The sequence below is a fragment of the Vipera ursinii genome (assembly GCF_947247035.1).
Source record: "Vipera ursinii genome assembly, chromosome: 2".
Lineage (NCBI taxonomy): Eukaryota > Metazoa > Chordata > Lepidosauria > Squamata > Viperidae > Vipera > Vipera ursinii.
The window spans coordinates 279,014,263-279,031,334 of NC_139513.1; positions in this window are offsets into that span (position 1 = coordinate 279,014,263).

The window sequence follows — 17,072 nt, forward strand, 5'->3', positions numbered from 1 at the left end:
ACCAGTTATCCATATTATCACAACGTTCATGGAACAACCAACTGAAATTTACATTTTTCAGGTTTCTGAAGCTGTACTATGATCTAATACTTGCTTTTCTATCTATCCCCAATCCTTCTCTCCCTCTATGCTAATTTTCATCCTGAAGAAGAGTTATAAAAAGATTTGGTTGGTCCTAATTTGGTTCTTCTTTTGATATTTTCATTCCAATAGATCGGGGTGTTCAAACTTGGCCGTTTTATGACTTGTGGACTTCAACTCCCAGAATTCCTCAGCCAGCATGCCTGGCTGAGGAATTCTGGGAGTTGAAGTCCACAAGTCATAAAAGGGCCAAGTTTGAACACCCCTGCAATAGATCAATGAAGTTAGCAAACCTTTCACAAATAAATCAAGTCACTTTAAAACTATTTCATGTAGAAGGGTGATTTCAGTTTAATTTGTAAGTTTATACTTAATAAACCAACTGCAAAAATTGCTTAATTTTTCTCTCCCAATTCTTTGTTCATGTCACTGTCAATATATATATTTAAGAATGTAGAGAACCGTACACTTTTCAGTGAAACTTACTTTTTATTTACCGTATTTGGCCTATCCCTTTTAGTATGCTAAATTGTGCTAAATTCCAATCTCAGGTGCAAAGTTTCCATGAGTTTTTAGAAATGGATACGTGTCAATGTGGTTGTGGGTGTGTCATGTGCTAACCAATGAATGATGCAATGAGAGGGGTATATACATTTAGTTTTGAGTCCGTAAACCACTAGCATTGGCTCCTACTATATCGATCAATGTTTCTGGTAATTGTATCAAACCAGCTCTTTCATATGCTGTTCCTCCCTCTGTCCTATGCACTTTTGGAACAAGCAGTTTTTGTGAACCTGTCACCCACAGAAGTACAAACATTTCAACCTTTTAATCACTTCAGATTCGATGCCAAAATGATGCTTCAAGGCATGCAGAAAGTACAATTGCATAGGTACCTCATGACCCCAGGAAAAGAGCTGTGCTTGCTTTTAAAGAGTTTTGTCAATGGAGATTCCCAGTCATCCAGGTTCATGATTGTCTCAAAGATGCTTTTTCAAAAGGCAACTGGACTTTCTTTGTTCTGCTTGAAGATGTTTCGCTTCTCATCCAAGAAGCTTCTTTAGGTCTGGGAGCTTAAAGAGTTTTGTATTGTACTTTTTGTATCATGAGGCGGCTGCGTACATCTGCCGGGCAATTCAAGGGAAAGATGGGGCTGCTTTGAAGAGTGGCAGAAAGGTGCTATGTTTGCTTTCCAATTGTGTCGTACGTCGAGGACTACCTGTACTGCATAGTGCCTATTTGTATAAAATTCTCAAGCTAACTAAATGGTTCAAGAGGAATGACTTGATAGAGATATGCCTAAACTGAGAATCAGTTTTAGATGAAGGAAAACTAACATTGAGAACACATCAGCTGATTCTGCCTTCAGGCATATCTCTATCAAGTGATTCCCCTTGAACCATTTTCCCCTATATATTTTCCAACAAAGCTAACTTGAGTATTTAAAGAAATAGGCAATATGCAGTACTGATAGTCTTCGACTAATGACCACAATTGATCCAGAATTTTAGTTATTAAGCAGGGCAGTGGCTCAGTGAGTTGTCCCTGATTTTATGACCATTTTTGCCATGGTTGTTAAGCAAATCCCTGGAGTTGTGAAATGAATCATTTGGTCATTAAACAAATCTGGGTTTCTACACTGACTTTGCTTGGCGTAAGCTGGCTGGGAAGAATCAGCCTGGGAGGCTGAAACTATAGTAAATACAGGTTGGTAGCCAAGCATATTTTTACTACAGGGATGCTGTGATAGTCGTAAATGTGAGGAATGGTTGTAAATCACTCTTTTTCAGCGCCATTGTAATTTTGTTTGCTAAATGAATGTAAGTTGAGGACTACCATATTTGTAAAATTTACGCAGAATCTCATGGAGACTTTCACTACTTTAAAGCTATAGTTTTCCATAGGGGCATGGGGGGGGGGAATTAGGGGGAATGGTTTGCAGAGGGAAAGTGATATTTTTCAAACTGGAATGTCCACAGGTCACCCACAACCAATATTTGCCAGCCATCGATCCCTCTTCGTTTGTTGTTACTCTTTAACTTTGCGCTCAGGTTCAAAGTTCTGTCCTTTTGTTTAAAAACTGATTTCATTGCTGGGACCTGTCCTCCACCTAATCTAACAGATGACAGAGTGCCAAAAGAGGGAGGCGGAGGGGTAGAGAAATAAGGCAAAACTAACCAAGTGGAATTGCCCCTCATACCAGCACAAAACAAACCAACATATGTTACGATTTGGCCCCTAGACGTGACATAAAGTGGTTAAAATGAGCACATTATACAGTGTGGGGATTAAATGCAATACATTACACAAGCTAAATTTTCCTCTGTGTGAGCTTTCAGGATAGAGCTGCCTTTAGGCATGCTGGTGGAAGATGCCCATTGCAAAGACCTGTTTCCAGCATTCATAGCAGTCATGCTTCAATGTGCGCTGCCTGTTGTCTGTGCAAATGTACATCAAGAGTGGAATGTGCAACTTTTAGTAGTTTCAATCTGGCTTCAATAAGGAAGAAAGTTCTTCAGCAAAAGTCTTCTAGATCTTAGGCAAGCTTCATTCAGGCTTCATTCTTTTTTTTTAAGTGACAATTCTACTGAGTTTATTACAGCTATATCACTCTAGTCCAGACATGTCAAACACAAGGCCTGGGGGCCAGATCTGGCCCGCGAAGTGGTTTCATGCGGCCCGTGAAGCCATCCTGGAAACAGTGTGGGAACAGCCCCCACTGCTTTGGCCCCTGCCCAGAGACCCTCCTCCTGCCAGAGACCCTCAGATCTGTCCCACTCCTGCCCAGGCCCCCATAGGCACCCTTGGTATGCAAACGATGTAGAGCTAGCCACGCCCACCCAGTAGGCCATACACACTCTAGCCACGCCCACCCAGTAGGCCACACCCACCTAGGCCACACCCACCCGGCCCCCTGAGCGCAACCGCAATGCTGATGCGGCCCTCAATGAAATTGAGTTTGACACCCCTGCTCTAGTCCATACCTGCTCTGAGAGGCATGCTAATTTATTGTCTCTGAATAAAATTAAAAGAATAGAGTAATAATTACAATCACAATGAAACATCTGGTTTCACTTACATCCCAGGAACTTTAGGTAAAAGAAATAGCTGACTAAAGAGGGAAGACATGTGTCCCCCAAGGGCGGTTATAATGGCTTGAGGAATATATGCCAATTTTTTAGAGCTTCGATTTGTGTTTGGGAAACAGACTGGCATTGCTTTAGTGTAGGGGGTCCAAATTTGGCAACTTTAAGACTTGTGGACTTCAACTTCTAGAATTATTCAGCTGGCGAATTCTGAGAGTTGAAGTCCACAAATCTTAAAGTTGCTAAGTTTGAAGAGCCCTGCTCTAGTCTGTCCTTGGGACACACTTGTGCCCTGAACATCTTCTCAAATGAACTGAACTATAAGTTAATTGCTGGAGGCTATTGTCTGGTAGGTGGGTATCAGAGAATACCCAGTGATGGTGAACCTATGGCAAGGTGATCCAACAGGCTTTCATGCCTAAGGTGGCACTAGAACTCACAGTTTCCCAGTTTCCAGGCCAATTTCTCATTTGTGACATTATCAACATTAGACGACAGCTATTCTCGAAAGCATGCCCCATTCTCCCATGCTTTTCAGAGGCTGTGGAGGTCATGCAAAAATGGTGTGTACTCTTGTGCAGTCTCCAGAGAAGGGGTGGGCAACTAATTTTCCCAAGGAGCCACAGGAGAAACTGGCCTAGGAACCAGGAGGCTGTGAGTTCTAGTCCCACCTTAGGCATGAAAACCAGCTGGGTGACTTTGGGCCAGTCATTCTTTCTCAACCCAACCTATCTCACAAGGTTGTTGTTATGGGGGGGAAAGGAGGGGGAAGGAAGATTATGTATGTTCACCACTTTGAGTTACATATAAAGTGATAAAGGCAGGATAAATACCGTAGTTCTTTAAAAAAAGGTAAAAGTTGGAAGATGGTATACATAAAATCAAGGAAGATCGAGCCTAACACCCCAAGAAAGAACATTGGGGAGGACATTGCCTCTACCGGAGTTGATGAGAGTGACAGAGAGCCAATTTGGGGTCGCACAAGAGCTCAGACATAGGGAACAGGCTTCAAGGGTGAGTGCATAAGGTCACTCAGGAGTCCATAGAGTGTGTTTGGTATCCTCCTCTCCAAATGAAAGACGGTAGGGAGGGTGTACATATGGGGTCTTCCCCCAAATGGTCAGTAGGACAGAGCAGTTACTGAGGAGGTACATTATATAAATGAGGGGGTACACAGGTTCAGGCTGGCACTGAGAGCTAGTGCTTACATGCCACTGGAGTTCCCCCCAATAGATAATACCAGTGGCATACTCTGGCCCTCTCAGCTCACACCCAGACCCTTGACCCTCGGAGGTCTGGACATTTGGCTGCTGCTGATTATTCAGTCAAGAATACCCTCCCTCCCTTTATTTGTGCCCAACTGGAGAGGCACAAGCCAACCTGGCCTGCATTACTGAGACCTAGCCGACACCAGAGGGGGGAATTCCCCTCTTGGAAATGTGCCCAGCTGGGTTTAGGGCCTAGAACCAGCCAAGGCCACAGGGAAGGGGAGGGGGCAGAGGAGTGGCCATTCAAAAATCTCCTTTAGTTGTCATTCACAAGTTTGTGACTGTGAGACCTTCTTCCTAAAGTTGGGCCTGGCCGACACCAGAGGGGGGAATTCCCCTCTTGGAAATGTGCCCAGCTGGGTTTAGGGCCTAGAACCAGCCAAGGCCACAGGGAAGGGGAGGGGGAAGAGGAGCGGCCATCCAAAAATCTCCTTTAGTTGTCATTCACAAGTTTGTGACTGTGAGACCTTCTTCCTAAAGTTGGGCTCATAGGATCAGTTGGGAGTGTTGCTGGTGTACAAACCTGCATGCAAACCTTCCTGCTGGAGGCCATCTCAGGGTTGGCAGTGGAGTTCCCAAGGCTTGTAATCCTTGAGGACTTTAATCTGCCATGCCAGGGCTTGGCCGTTGAGGCAGCCCAGGGTTCATGGCCACCATGGATTCCCACAGGCCTATCCCAGATCGTCTAAGGCAGTGATGGTGAAACTTTTAGAGACCGAGTGCCCAAAAACTGGCCTACCCCCCGCCCCCAACCAAGCACCTGCCCGCCCCCCACTCCGCCCACCCACGGGGTCACCCATCACTGCCACGGCCCGTTGCAGCAGATCACTCAGGCGGCCCTGCAGCGCCATGGTGTCCATGTCCTCCACCTGCACCCTGCAGCATCATCTGCCCATGATGGGGCGCGAGGGCGGAGTCTTATCCCTGCTGTCCGGCTGCCATGTTCTTGGCTGTGCTGCTCCACGCGGGCAGAGTCCAGGGGTGATTCTCCTCCAGGGGGCTGCTGGTGAGGAGGGGGCCATGGGGGAGGCAGGGCTGGGGCAATGGTGCATGTGCCCACAGAGAGGGCTCTGAATGCCACCTGTGCCACGCATGCCATAGATTCACCACCACTGATCTAAGGTCTTATTTGGGACAGGGATTAACTCCAGATATGATTTTCTTCTCAGAGCAATGGCAACGGGATCTGGTGGGGGTTCTGTCATGATCCCCTCAGTCATGGTCAGACCACACCCTGGTGGATGTGAGATTCTCCAACACTACCCTCCTCTGCAGAGGGGCAGGAGCTATTGGAATGGTCTCCCCTTGGTAACTAATGGAGCTGATTGATGTCCCAGGGGTTTTGCTGGATGGACATGCAGAGGCTTTGGCTGCAACCTAGAATCAGGAAGTATCCAAAGCCTTGGACAGGATCATGCCCAGGTGCCCCCTCCTGGTCAGTCCCTCCTGAAACTCCTCAGGGTTTACAGGGGAGATGAGGCAGACATGCTGGCTGCAAAGCACTCAAAATTTGATCTCATGACTTTGGCAATGCTGCAACCATCGTAAGTGTGAGGACTGGTTGTAAGTAACTTCAGTGCCATTGTGACTTGAAACGGTCACTAAACCAATGGTTGTAAATTGAGGACTACCAGTATTTGTACATGTAGATTTGTAAGAATGAGGTGGCTGGATGGAGTCACTGAAGCAGTAGGCGTGAGCTTAAATGGACTCCAGAAGATGGTAGAGGACAGGAAGGCCTGGAGGAACGTTGTCCATGGGGTCGTGATGGGTCGGACACGACTTCGCAGCTAACAACAACAAAGAATGTACCCCTATCCATAGAGATATACAAAGCCTATAAGAAGAATGAATCCTTTGGAATAATCCATTCCCCATAAAAACATTTGAATATTTGGCATGCTGTCTAACCTCCTGGAACTTAAATTTAAATTTTGCAGGCTAGTTAGTCTGTATTTAAAAATTCTGTTTAAATACATTTCACTCACTGAAAATTTCTTTCTTTCTTGCAAACAAGTTTTTTCCTTTATTAGATATTGGTGCTTTGTTTTCAGCCCATGCTGAATACTGTTTGAGATGCAAACTTGACTTTACTTGTTTATAGTGTTTTGCTAGCAGTCAGTGCCACAACTATTTTTAAAAAAAAAATAAAAACAGAGACTAATACACATGAAAAAGAAGTACTTGTTGTCCAAATAGAATCTTAAAAAGAAACAGACCAGCAATTTTTTTATATCTTATGATAATACTTTGTATTGTTTTTTAATACAGCAGTGAATTCCTTGATAAATCAGGGACTTGATAAAAAAGGGACGCAGTGGCTCAGTGGGTTAGGACGCTGAGCTTGTCAATCAGAAGATTGGCAGTTTGGCGGGTCGAATCCCGAGTGCCGCGTAGCAGAGTGAGCAACTGTTACTAGTCCCAGCTTCTGCCAACCTAGCAGTTCGAAAGCACGTAAAAATGCAAGTAGAAAAATAGGGACCACTAGGGTGGGAAGGTAACAGCGTTCCTTGCGCCTTTGGCGTCTAGTCATGTCGGCCACATGACCACGGAGACGTCCTCGGACAAGCGCTGGCTCTTCGGCTTTGAAATGGAGATGAGCACCGGCCCCTAGAGTCGGAAACGACTAGCACGCATGTGCAGGGGAAACTTTACCTTTACCTTTACTGATAAATATATAAGGTAGATTTATTTTCCTTCTTAGTTTGTATCTTTATTTTTTTTTTACTTTCTTTTTTGTATTATTAACATTTGTTTTGTTAGAAAAAAAGAAAGAAAGAGACCACATTATTTAAAGTACAAAATGTGTCAAATTCTATAACACTTTATTAAACTTTTTAACAGATTGGATCATTGGAGTACACCACTTCATTTTGTCATATCGATCTTTTGCCATGAAAAAAAGTCAAAAGACAACCATTTTTCTAAAGAAAATGAAATGAAAAAAAAAAGGATGATCTTCAATGAAAGAACATTTTTTTGGTACCAATATAGCCATGTATTTAAACAGATTCCACTGACGAGAATGGACTTGTCTACAAGATGACATTCAACACCGTGTAGGTCAGGGGTAGGCAACCTTGTCTCTTTTATGACTCATGGGACTTCGACTCCCAGAATTCAGGGGTAGGCAACCTTGGCTCTTTTATGACTCATGGACTTCAACTCCCAGAATTCCTGAGCCAGCAGGCTCAGGAATTCTGGGAGTTGAAGTCCATGAGTCATAAAAGAGCCAAGGTTGCCTACCCCTGGTGTACGTGAACTTCTTCCTTGTTGGCTACTTGTGTGCTTCCTACTATGATCTGAAAACCTTCCTCAAGATTTGAAAAGAGAAAAAGATTTGGTTGGGGTGGGAGTGAAGATGCTAGAAGAAAAGGACTCTCCCACTACAGGTAGTCCTAGACATATAACCATAACAGAACCCACAATTTCTGTTGCTAAGCAGGACAGTTGATAAATGAGTCTTGCCCCATTTTACCAGCTGTCTTGCCACAGTTGTAAAGTGAATCACTGCCATTGTTAAGTTAGTAACATGGTTGTTAAGTGAATCTGTCTTCCCCATTGACTTTGCTTGTCAGAAGGTGGCAAAAGGTGATCACGTGACCCCGGGACACTGCAACCGTCATAAATGTGAATCAGTTGCCAAGTGGCTCAATTTTGATCAGGTGACCACAGAGATGCTGTAATGGTTGTAAATGTCATAAGTCATAAGTCATCTTTTTTCAGTGCCATTGTAACTTCAAACAGTCACTGAATGAATGGTTGTAAATTGAGGACTGCCTACAGTCAGCAATTTTGGATAGAAGCTAAAATCTGCCAATCTATTAATTTACTTACAGGTATTTATGGATCACTGTTTGACAAAGAATTCAGGGTACACCTATTGCCATCTGACCTTTGGAACTGCAAACAACTTGCAAAATAATTATTTCGGGTTGCTTCTCCTTTCAGAAGCAGTTTTACAATCCAAAAAGTTAGGCCACGTGGCGAATTTTATCTGGAACGACCGCAGCCATTTATCACGATCCTCGTTCAGACTGAGATATTGTTCCACAACTTTAACACGGCAAGGTGACCTTCTGAAGGTTTCACGCAGGTTCTGTAGCAAGATCAGACATTGCTTACATTTATCTAACGCCTGAGAACAGGATGATGATGATGATGATGATTTTTTTTGAAAAAGAAAGATTTCATTGACTTGTTTGGGATATTATGAGCCAGGACGGAATTAAACACAGTCAATCTACGGAAAAGATCAGTTTAGGATTATAAATTGAAATAATGGACGCTACAGCCTGTGAAAACAAAAGTCTGACTTTTTCCAGGCTTGCGAAGAGAGAGCAACCAAATTGTTTTCTTTCACCTTGTCTCCCAACATATATATTATTGAAGCAAATGAAAAGAAACCACCCGTTCAGTGGGGTTTTTCTTCTGAATGGGGATAGATTCCTTTTTCAAGATTCAGGCATTGGTTCCAAGTTGCTTGGGAGCAGTTGCTTTCAACCAGCATTTGTCACTCGTAACTTTACAAAAGCTGGAAGAGAGACGAGTCCCACTCATGCTGCATCCGTCACTTGCCCTCTACAATCCGGCAGTGAGTTATATCCTCGACCTGTCAGTTAATATATAGTTTCAATAGAAGAGAGTATTTGTAGCTCAGGGTTGAACTATGGGGTGGGTCGTTGCTGCTCTCTTAGTTGTTTTCTTGCAGACATTTCATTACCCAACTAGGTAACTTCATCAGTGCCTAATTGGGTAATGAAACATCTGCAATAAAACATTGATGCTCAGAAAGCATCAAGAACCCCCCCCCCAATTTGTAGTTTAACCCTAGAAGTTCTTACATGATCAATGCTAGTGAACATGGCGCTTGATCCCTGTATGTATGTGTATGTATGAGTATGTATGTATGTGTGTGCGTGTATACACACACACACACACAGTTTATATACCTGTTTATAATTATATAATTATGATTATATAATCAAAAAAAACTACCAAGAGGGAAAAAACCCCCACACTTTCACCAATTCTGATGAGGCAAGTTATTGCATATAAACCAGGAGCAAAGCCCACACCCACAAGCACTGATGATGTTACCTAGTAGGGTAATGAGACGTCTGCAGCAAATAACCAAGCTCAGAGAACACAAAGGACTCCATATTGTATATGACTTAGTCCTTCTAATTTCTTTTACTAAAAGGAAGAGAATCCCGATTTTATCTCGATACTCCAATCATTAAGATTAAATGCAGGGGACAAAACCCTTTAAAACCTCGTTTGCCTCCATTATAATATCTTCAGTGAATTTAAGTCAATCCTTTAATTAAAGTTACATTATTCGGGGAAAAGAATTATTGGTCTTTTTTCAGATCAGTACAATAAAGGAAATAAAATGAATGCATCTCCTCAATTCTCTTGGTTTTCTTAGTCAATCAAGATATATTGTGATGGAAATCTGACTTTTCATACTTTCATTCTCTACATACTATAAGTGATTGACCTAAATGATTGGGTCTGACTGTTGGAATCATTTCACAAATGCCCATCATGTTTTAAATTTAAAGGTAACAGAAAGATTGGGAAAGGTTCAAATACAGAGCAAGTAATCGTAACTGAAATTCACTGAATTACATTTAATGTAAATTACATTTAGAATTAAAATAATTCCACACTCACTTAATAGCCATAAACAAAACTAGGATTAGCAGTCAATGGCATCATACATTCAGAAAGTGTGGCTCTTTTTCTATCCATTACAATACTGTTTTGCTCATATATAGGGCTAGTAGATTGCAACAAGAATTTGCTTACCACCTTAAATTCAATTAACTGCAGATTCGCCTTATTTTTACATTTGTTTCAATTCTGGAGGATTTTGTTTTGTTTTAAAGCATTGTCTTGGGTTTTTAAAACCTTTTCATAAGGGGATTAGATTTAGATTCTTAGCTGTGCCTGATGAAATTACTGCACCCAATTAAAATTGACCTAGTAATTAGATTCTTGTAGCAGTAGGAAGAACTGCCTGCTGATTCTATCTGTGATCTTGAAGTCTTCAAATCAACATTGTCCTAGAAAGTCAAAAAAAGAATGAAACTTCTATGGGCATTCTCTAAACTTAAGGGAAAGTTTTATCTCCAAAAGGTGGTTAAATTTCCAAAATATCCGCTTTTGCCAACATTGAGTTGCTTTCTTGTCTCTTTGGCATCTAAAACCCTGGCAGTATAGATTAATTTCTAAAGTGATTTAAATTCATGGATACAAAGATTGCCAAGAGGAAAGAAGCTCCGTTAAAAGAAAATATTTCCATTAATATTAATATCCAAAGATCCATATCCTGGATACTCGTGTATACAAATTGGTCAGGCAATTAAATATGTTGCTTTGAAAAGATACCCTGTAATTAGAAATTAAACCCTGCAGGTAGGGTTGGTAAAATTCTTCCCCAAGATCCTGGATTCAAATTCAAATTAATGTTTACAAGAGTGCATTTAATAGAGCAGTGAGCTGGCATGCTATGGGCTATGACTTGAATTTCAGCAGGCTAGCTGCCAACAGAAAAGAGGCAAATCTTTCTTAGGCTTTCTGTAAAAGCAGCACAGTCGAATTTTGATCAAAATTGGAAATTTGTCATTTAAAACTTAGCTCACTGTAGCTGAGGGTCTTAAAAAGGGACTAAAAATTCCACCAAATGGATAAGATCGGAGGTTTTCAAACATAGACTGGACAACCATTTGACTGGGATAGTATAAGGCTCCTGCCTTAAGCAGGGGGATGGTCTAGAAGACCTCCAAGGTCCCTTCCAGCTCCATGTTTCTATGATTCTACGGTACTTCTTCACATCACATCCCACTCTGCTCTGCTTCCCGATCTGATGTTGGAATTCTGTTCTGAAGATACTGGAAACTGTGAGTACTTGTGATTTCACAGCCTTGCATGACACAATAATAAATCATGGCATTTTATTAGTATTTCAAATTTGGGAGTTAGATATTGCAAGGTTATATTTCTCTTTCAAGTAGAAAAACAGGTTTAACAAACAGATGTCAGAAATGTAACAATTTGCCTTCAAAACGTTAGCAAAAGTTCTACTAACACCATTCTGTAAAGAAATAAATACAATATTTTGAATTGAATAGGACAAACAAAACTAATGTAAAAAATAAAAGGTGCCACTGAACACTCAATTGTACAATGCTTAGAACTGTGCCTGTAAGGTTCTAGTGCAATTTCATTCTTTTCCTACGCTATCCCAGTCAATAATGTTACTAAATTGGGGCAGGAATCCAGAACAGCAGATTGGTGTAATCTTTGCACAAAATGAAAGAAATGTATGCATAATTGCATACTCTCATTTTGCTGCGCGAATCCTACTAGGAAGAAATCACAAAGAAGAAACAGTTCTTCCATAATATTCAGCCAAGGTGGATCTAGCATACAAATTTGTAGCCAGAGGTAATGATTTCTAAAGTTTTTTTCTTAAGTCACAAAAGTGTGGAAACCAAGGCTGTTTTAAATAACAAAAAATGTTCAGTTGAGAACATCAGATTATGGAAGGGGAAAGCCTTATGAACAATTATGATGACAGCTCCAGATGTTTTAACTGGAAAAGATATCCTCAAAATATAGTCCCAATGAAGAGGTCAATGATTTGTTTACCACTCCAGAGGGAAAGTTAGTTCATATGAACTCATAGTACAGGAAGTGAGAAGTTGCTTTAGAGTAACATGTAGCTCAGCAATGGGATAAATTACTTCCAGGGCTAGAAAATTCTATTTCTCTCCAAATCTTCAAGCATAAACTTGAAGGTTAGCCCTAGATATCCTGAACTGAACAAAGTGTTGGACCAAACAACCTATAAGGGCATTTCCAATATGGTACCCTTTAGATGTGTTGGGCTACAACCTCCAGTCTAAGTATCTGACAACACACTTGAGCTGGTCAGCTGAAATTCAGACCACAGACTGCAGTTGGTTAATAAATTATGCCATATTTTAGATTTGTACAATACCTTGAACCCTAAACTAGCCAATGAGACTGTGTGCATGTAACCTACCGGAACTGCTTAAGTGTATTGTATACCTTTGAGTTGTAAATATACTTAGTTTGGTGTGGTAGTTTGGAAGATTTCTTGATTATATTGAAGCTGGAATTCCAAGGTTATTAATAGCTGTATTGGAATATTATCTGCACGCATACTAACCTTAACAATGCTACATACAAAATACTGGAAAACTGATTTTTTTCCATAATCTCTCTGTGCATTTTCCCCTTTAATTTTTAAATGTAGTTTTATTTCTAAAACTTCAGAATAACAAAGATCTTGGGGGGGGGCAATATTTGAGCATTTTAATTTTAGCAATTGTCCCAATTAAAGTTTGTTGGACTAGCAGGTTTTAATGTTACTTGTAGGAGACTAAAACAGCAAAGCTGAGTATTAGGCTGCTTATATTTCCATCGAAGTATACAGATGAAGAAATCCAATCTAATTCTTTCACAGGTTAAAGTTCCAAAGTTGTCTGCTTATCTTTGCAGATAGAATGCCAACAAAAAGCAAGTTTGGAGATGGACAGTCCTGGCACCACACTTGAGTGGAAAGGACAAACACACAACCAGTTATCAGATCAGTTGCACATTGAGTGCAGAGAAAAGGGCATAGGTGAGGAGGTGCACAGATATTTTGTACAGCAACATCCTCTACTGGTTGATCAGTCAATGGTCGAAGGCAACAAAAAGGAAGGGAAAAAAACCAAGATGAAAGAAGTAAAAAGACTCTTGGAGACACGTCCCTTGACAAAAAAAAAATAGTTCCTGGTTTTGGGGGGTTTATTCTTAGTTGTCTCCAGATTTCTAACTTTGGCTACTATTTTAAATGTCCACCATGTACTTGATAGTGAGATCTGGATTGCTGACAGTTTCAAGGTGACTGGTGTAAATGCTGATACGGATTACTGGCACCCACTGAGACAACAGCACACTGGGATTTAACCTGTTATTCCAAACTTGGAGACTGTTTTGCTTCCCACAGCTATTAATCTCAAAGCCTATTTCCATCATGAGTTGTCTTTCTAACATTATCTTTTGGTAGTTCACAGTCATTCCACGCTGTTACCCAACTACCAACAGAGTTCTCATCATTTGTGAAGAGGGCTCCTTTTCATACAGTAGCAGATGACTTTATGGGAAGGGAAAAATCCTATTTTAGCTTCTTTTCTGTGTCTGCTGAAGCCTGTGATTCAGCCAGGCTAGATATGGAGGGGAGAGAAATGAAGCGATTGAAACTCACTTCTATATTCCATCGTTAACACCTTCAGGACTGAGATCTGTTAAAACATTTATTTCCAAAAATGCAAATAAATGATTTGGGAAGGAGGATATGAACTACGGTAGCCCACCTGCTCTAAATGTACATCGGGCAGTTATGACTCAATGTTAGAAGAGATGGTAAAACAAACATATTCTGGACTGGCTCAAAGGTAACTCAGTTGAATGTTTGTACTTCCCCGCTCACCAAAAACTATGGGCTGCTTCTGTACTTATCAATGTACTTTGACCCGGCTAAAGTTCTGAATTTGTTCATAGCAACATCTGTATTGAACATCTGAAAGTACCGGAATTTGTTCATATATACATCTGTAATTTCCAGGCAAATGACTGAAAATGGATCAGGAAAAGAATAACACAGCAATGCTCTAAAATGTAATATTGTTATTTCCTTAGAGATGTCAATTTTCCCCCAAGTAATTATCTGTGAACTATAAATGGAGTTGTCTAATTCAGGGGTCCTCAACCTTGGCAACTTTAAGACTTGTGGACTTCAACTCCCAGAATTCCTCAGCCACAAGTCTTAAAGTTGCCAAGGTTGGAGACCCCTGGTCTAATTTACTTGTAAGACTCAAGGAAGATGCTTAAAACAAAAGGAGACGCTAGAACTGCAAACGACTGCATACTACGTCACTACTTAAGGGCAGTCAGTTTTGAAGAGTGATATTTGGAGGGTGTTTGGGGGTGAAATCTGAATTCCTTCCCTGCCTAATTATTATGGTAGCTTCATCAAGTTCCCCTGTGTCTTTTATCTTATCCCAGAGCAGCTACACTGTGCCTTTTATTTATTAAATTTATTTGCCTTCATACCATCTCTACCCTATTATCTACGTTGGGATTGTTTCTGTTTTTTGCAGTTCCTACGGAAAGAGGGAGAGGAATTAAAAACAGAGAATGGTCCGTCTCATATATAGATACATGATCATGGGGGCCTTTATTTTATTGGAAACTAAATTTGATCAGCGGTTACGAATTCAATTCAGTTCTTGTTAATCTAGTGTTACCCTTGCCTGTCTTTTTTCAGTAGCTAGCAGGAGCACACAGACAAACACACACAAATGCTAGGGGCATATATTTATTCAGGGGAAAAAGTAAATTTTGCCTGAAGTTAAAGGTAAAGGTTCCCCCGCACATGCGTGCTAGTCGTTTCCGACTCTAGGGGGTGGTGCTCATCTCCGTTTCAAAGCCGAAGAGCTTGTCCGAGGACATCTCCGTGGTCATGTGGCCGGCATGACTAGACGCCAAAGGCGCACAAAACGCTGTTACCTTCCCACCGTAGTGGTCCCTATTTTTCTACTTGCATTTTCACGTGGTTTCGAACAGCTAGGTTGGCAGAAGCTGGGACGAGTAACAGGCGCTCACTCTGTTATGCGGCACTCGGGATTCGACCCGCCAAACTGCTGACCTTCCAATCGACAAGCTCAGCGTCCTAACCCACTGAGCCACCACGTCCCTTCTTGCCTGAAGTTAGCCAGCCTAATTGGCAAGACAAGAAGCCATGCCATGCCTAGAACCTTTGTCTGGGGCTATAATTCACTTCTACTCTTCCCTTTTTGTGGATCAATGAAATTTAGGGGCTTTTTCCTTTCAGGTAAGCATGAGAACAAAGGCACAAAATGGCCTGAAAGGCACTAAAGCAGAACTAATGGAAGATTATACAGGATATGACAATTTTTGCTGCCATGGAATAGAGATGCTATAAAGACATCAGACATTTCAGAAAAATAGTCTTTAGAACTCATGTTTGGGACACTGAAGTTGAATAACCAAGATTCAGTTTTCTCCAACTTGGCAACCTCATCACCCTTAACCAGCTTGTCTATTGCTAAAACAAGACCAAAGCCCACATGAAGTCCTATCTCAGGCCTCATTAAGTCAAAGGCAAGTAAAGGTTTCTACTTAGATGAGTTTTCCCTTCAGCCACTTACTTCCGTTCTGTTCCTTCCTTCTCTAACAAGATGTTCTCCATTAATTTTGGAGCTGAGCTGAAATATAGCTTTGTATCTCCTTCCCCTTTCTCTGACACAAACACATGCAGAGAGATACACTCAAATATCTGTGAAGATTCTCTGTCATCCAGGTCATGGTTATCCCAAAGGTGCTTTTTCAAAAGGCAGCTGGACTTTGTTTTTCCTTGAAGTCATTTCGCTTCTCATCCAATAAGCTTCCGAAGAAGCTTCTTGGATGAGAAGCAAAATGTCTTCAAGGAAAAACAAAGTCCAGTTGCCTTTTGAAAAAGCACCGTTATGACACACTGAAATGTTGCCAATGGGTCCACCATTCCTTAAGTTATAGCACCATTCCTTAGGTTATAGATCTAAATAAGTTCTACCTGAAAAATCTAGAGTATGGGAAACCCAATGCAGGAGTATTAATTTATTTGTAGGTCGATTAGTACTTTAGGGAATACTAATCTATCTGTATTTCCAGAAGCAATGCATAGATGCCCAAGGCAAAAAATGGATAAAACTTTAGGGTCAAGGTCCATAGTGGACTTTTGATGATGTCCCGAAAGGTCATATTCCATGAAAAGTGGGTGAGGTCCAAACAAAAACTAACTTGAATTTGTTTCATTGACATTTATATTTGAAGTAGTTAATACCTTTACAGGTATTCCTTGATTTATGACCACATTTGGGACCAGAATTTCCATTGCTAAGCAAGGCAGTTGTTAAGTGAATCATGCCCAATTTTACAATGTTTGCCATGTTGTTAAGTGAATCAGGCAATTGGTAAGTAAATCTGGCTTCCATTATTGACTTTGCTGAGAAGGCCGTAAATGGTGATCCAAGGACCCTTTAACCATCATAAAATACATGCTGCTTGCTAAGTGCCTGAATATTGATCATGTGACTGTGGAGATGCTGCGATGGTCATAAGTGTGAGGACCAGTCATTTTGTGTGTGTGCCATAACTCTGAACCATCACTAAATTAATGGTTGCAAGTCAAAGACTACTTGTACGTGAATAGGGAGTAATTGCATTTATTCAATTTATTTATTTATTTATCTATCCAATTTCTGCAGTGACTTATCTCAATCCAATTTTATATTTTCCTCTTTTGCACCATTAAGTTACAATTGTTATAGGGTTTCTGGACTTCTTATCAGGTCATGCAACTCCTTATTAGTTTTATCTCATAATAAATGACCAGAGTAGTTTTCTGCTGGCCCTTCTTTCCATTCCCTTTGGCCTCCATTTTGTCTTTGGAGCTGCCAATAAATGCAAGAGATTTAGATTTTATTCAGCATGATTCTTTGATCCAATATGCTGCCTTTGACACAACATATAAGGAACAGGGCTGTTAAAACTG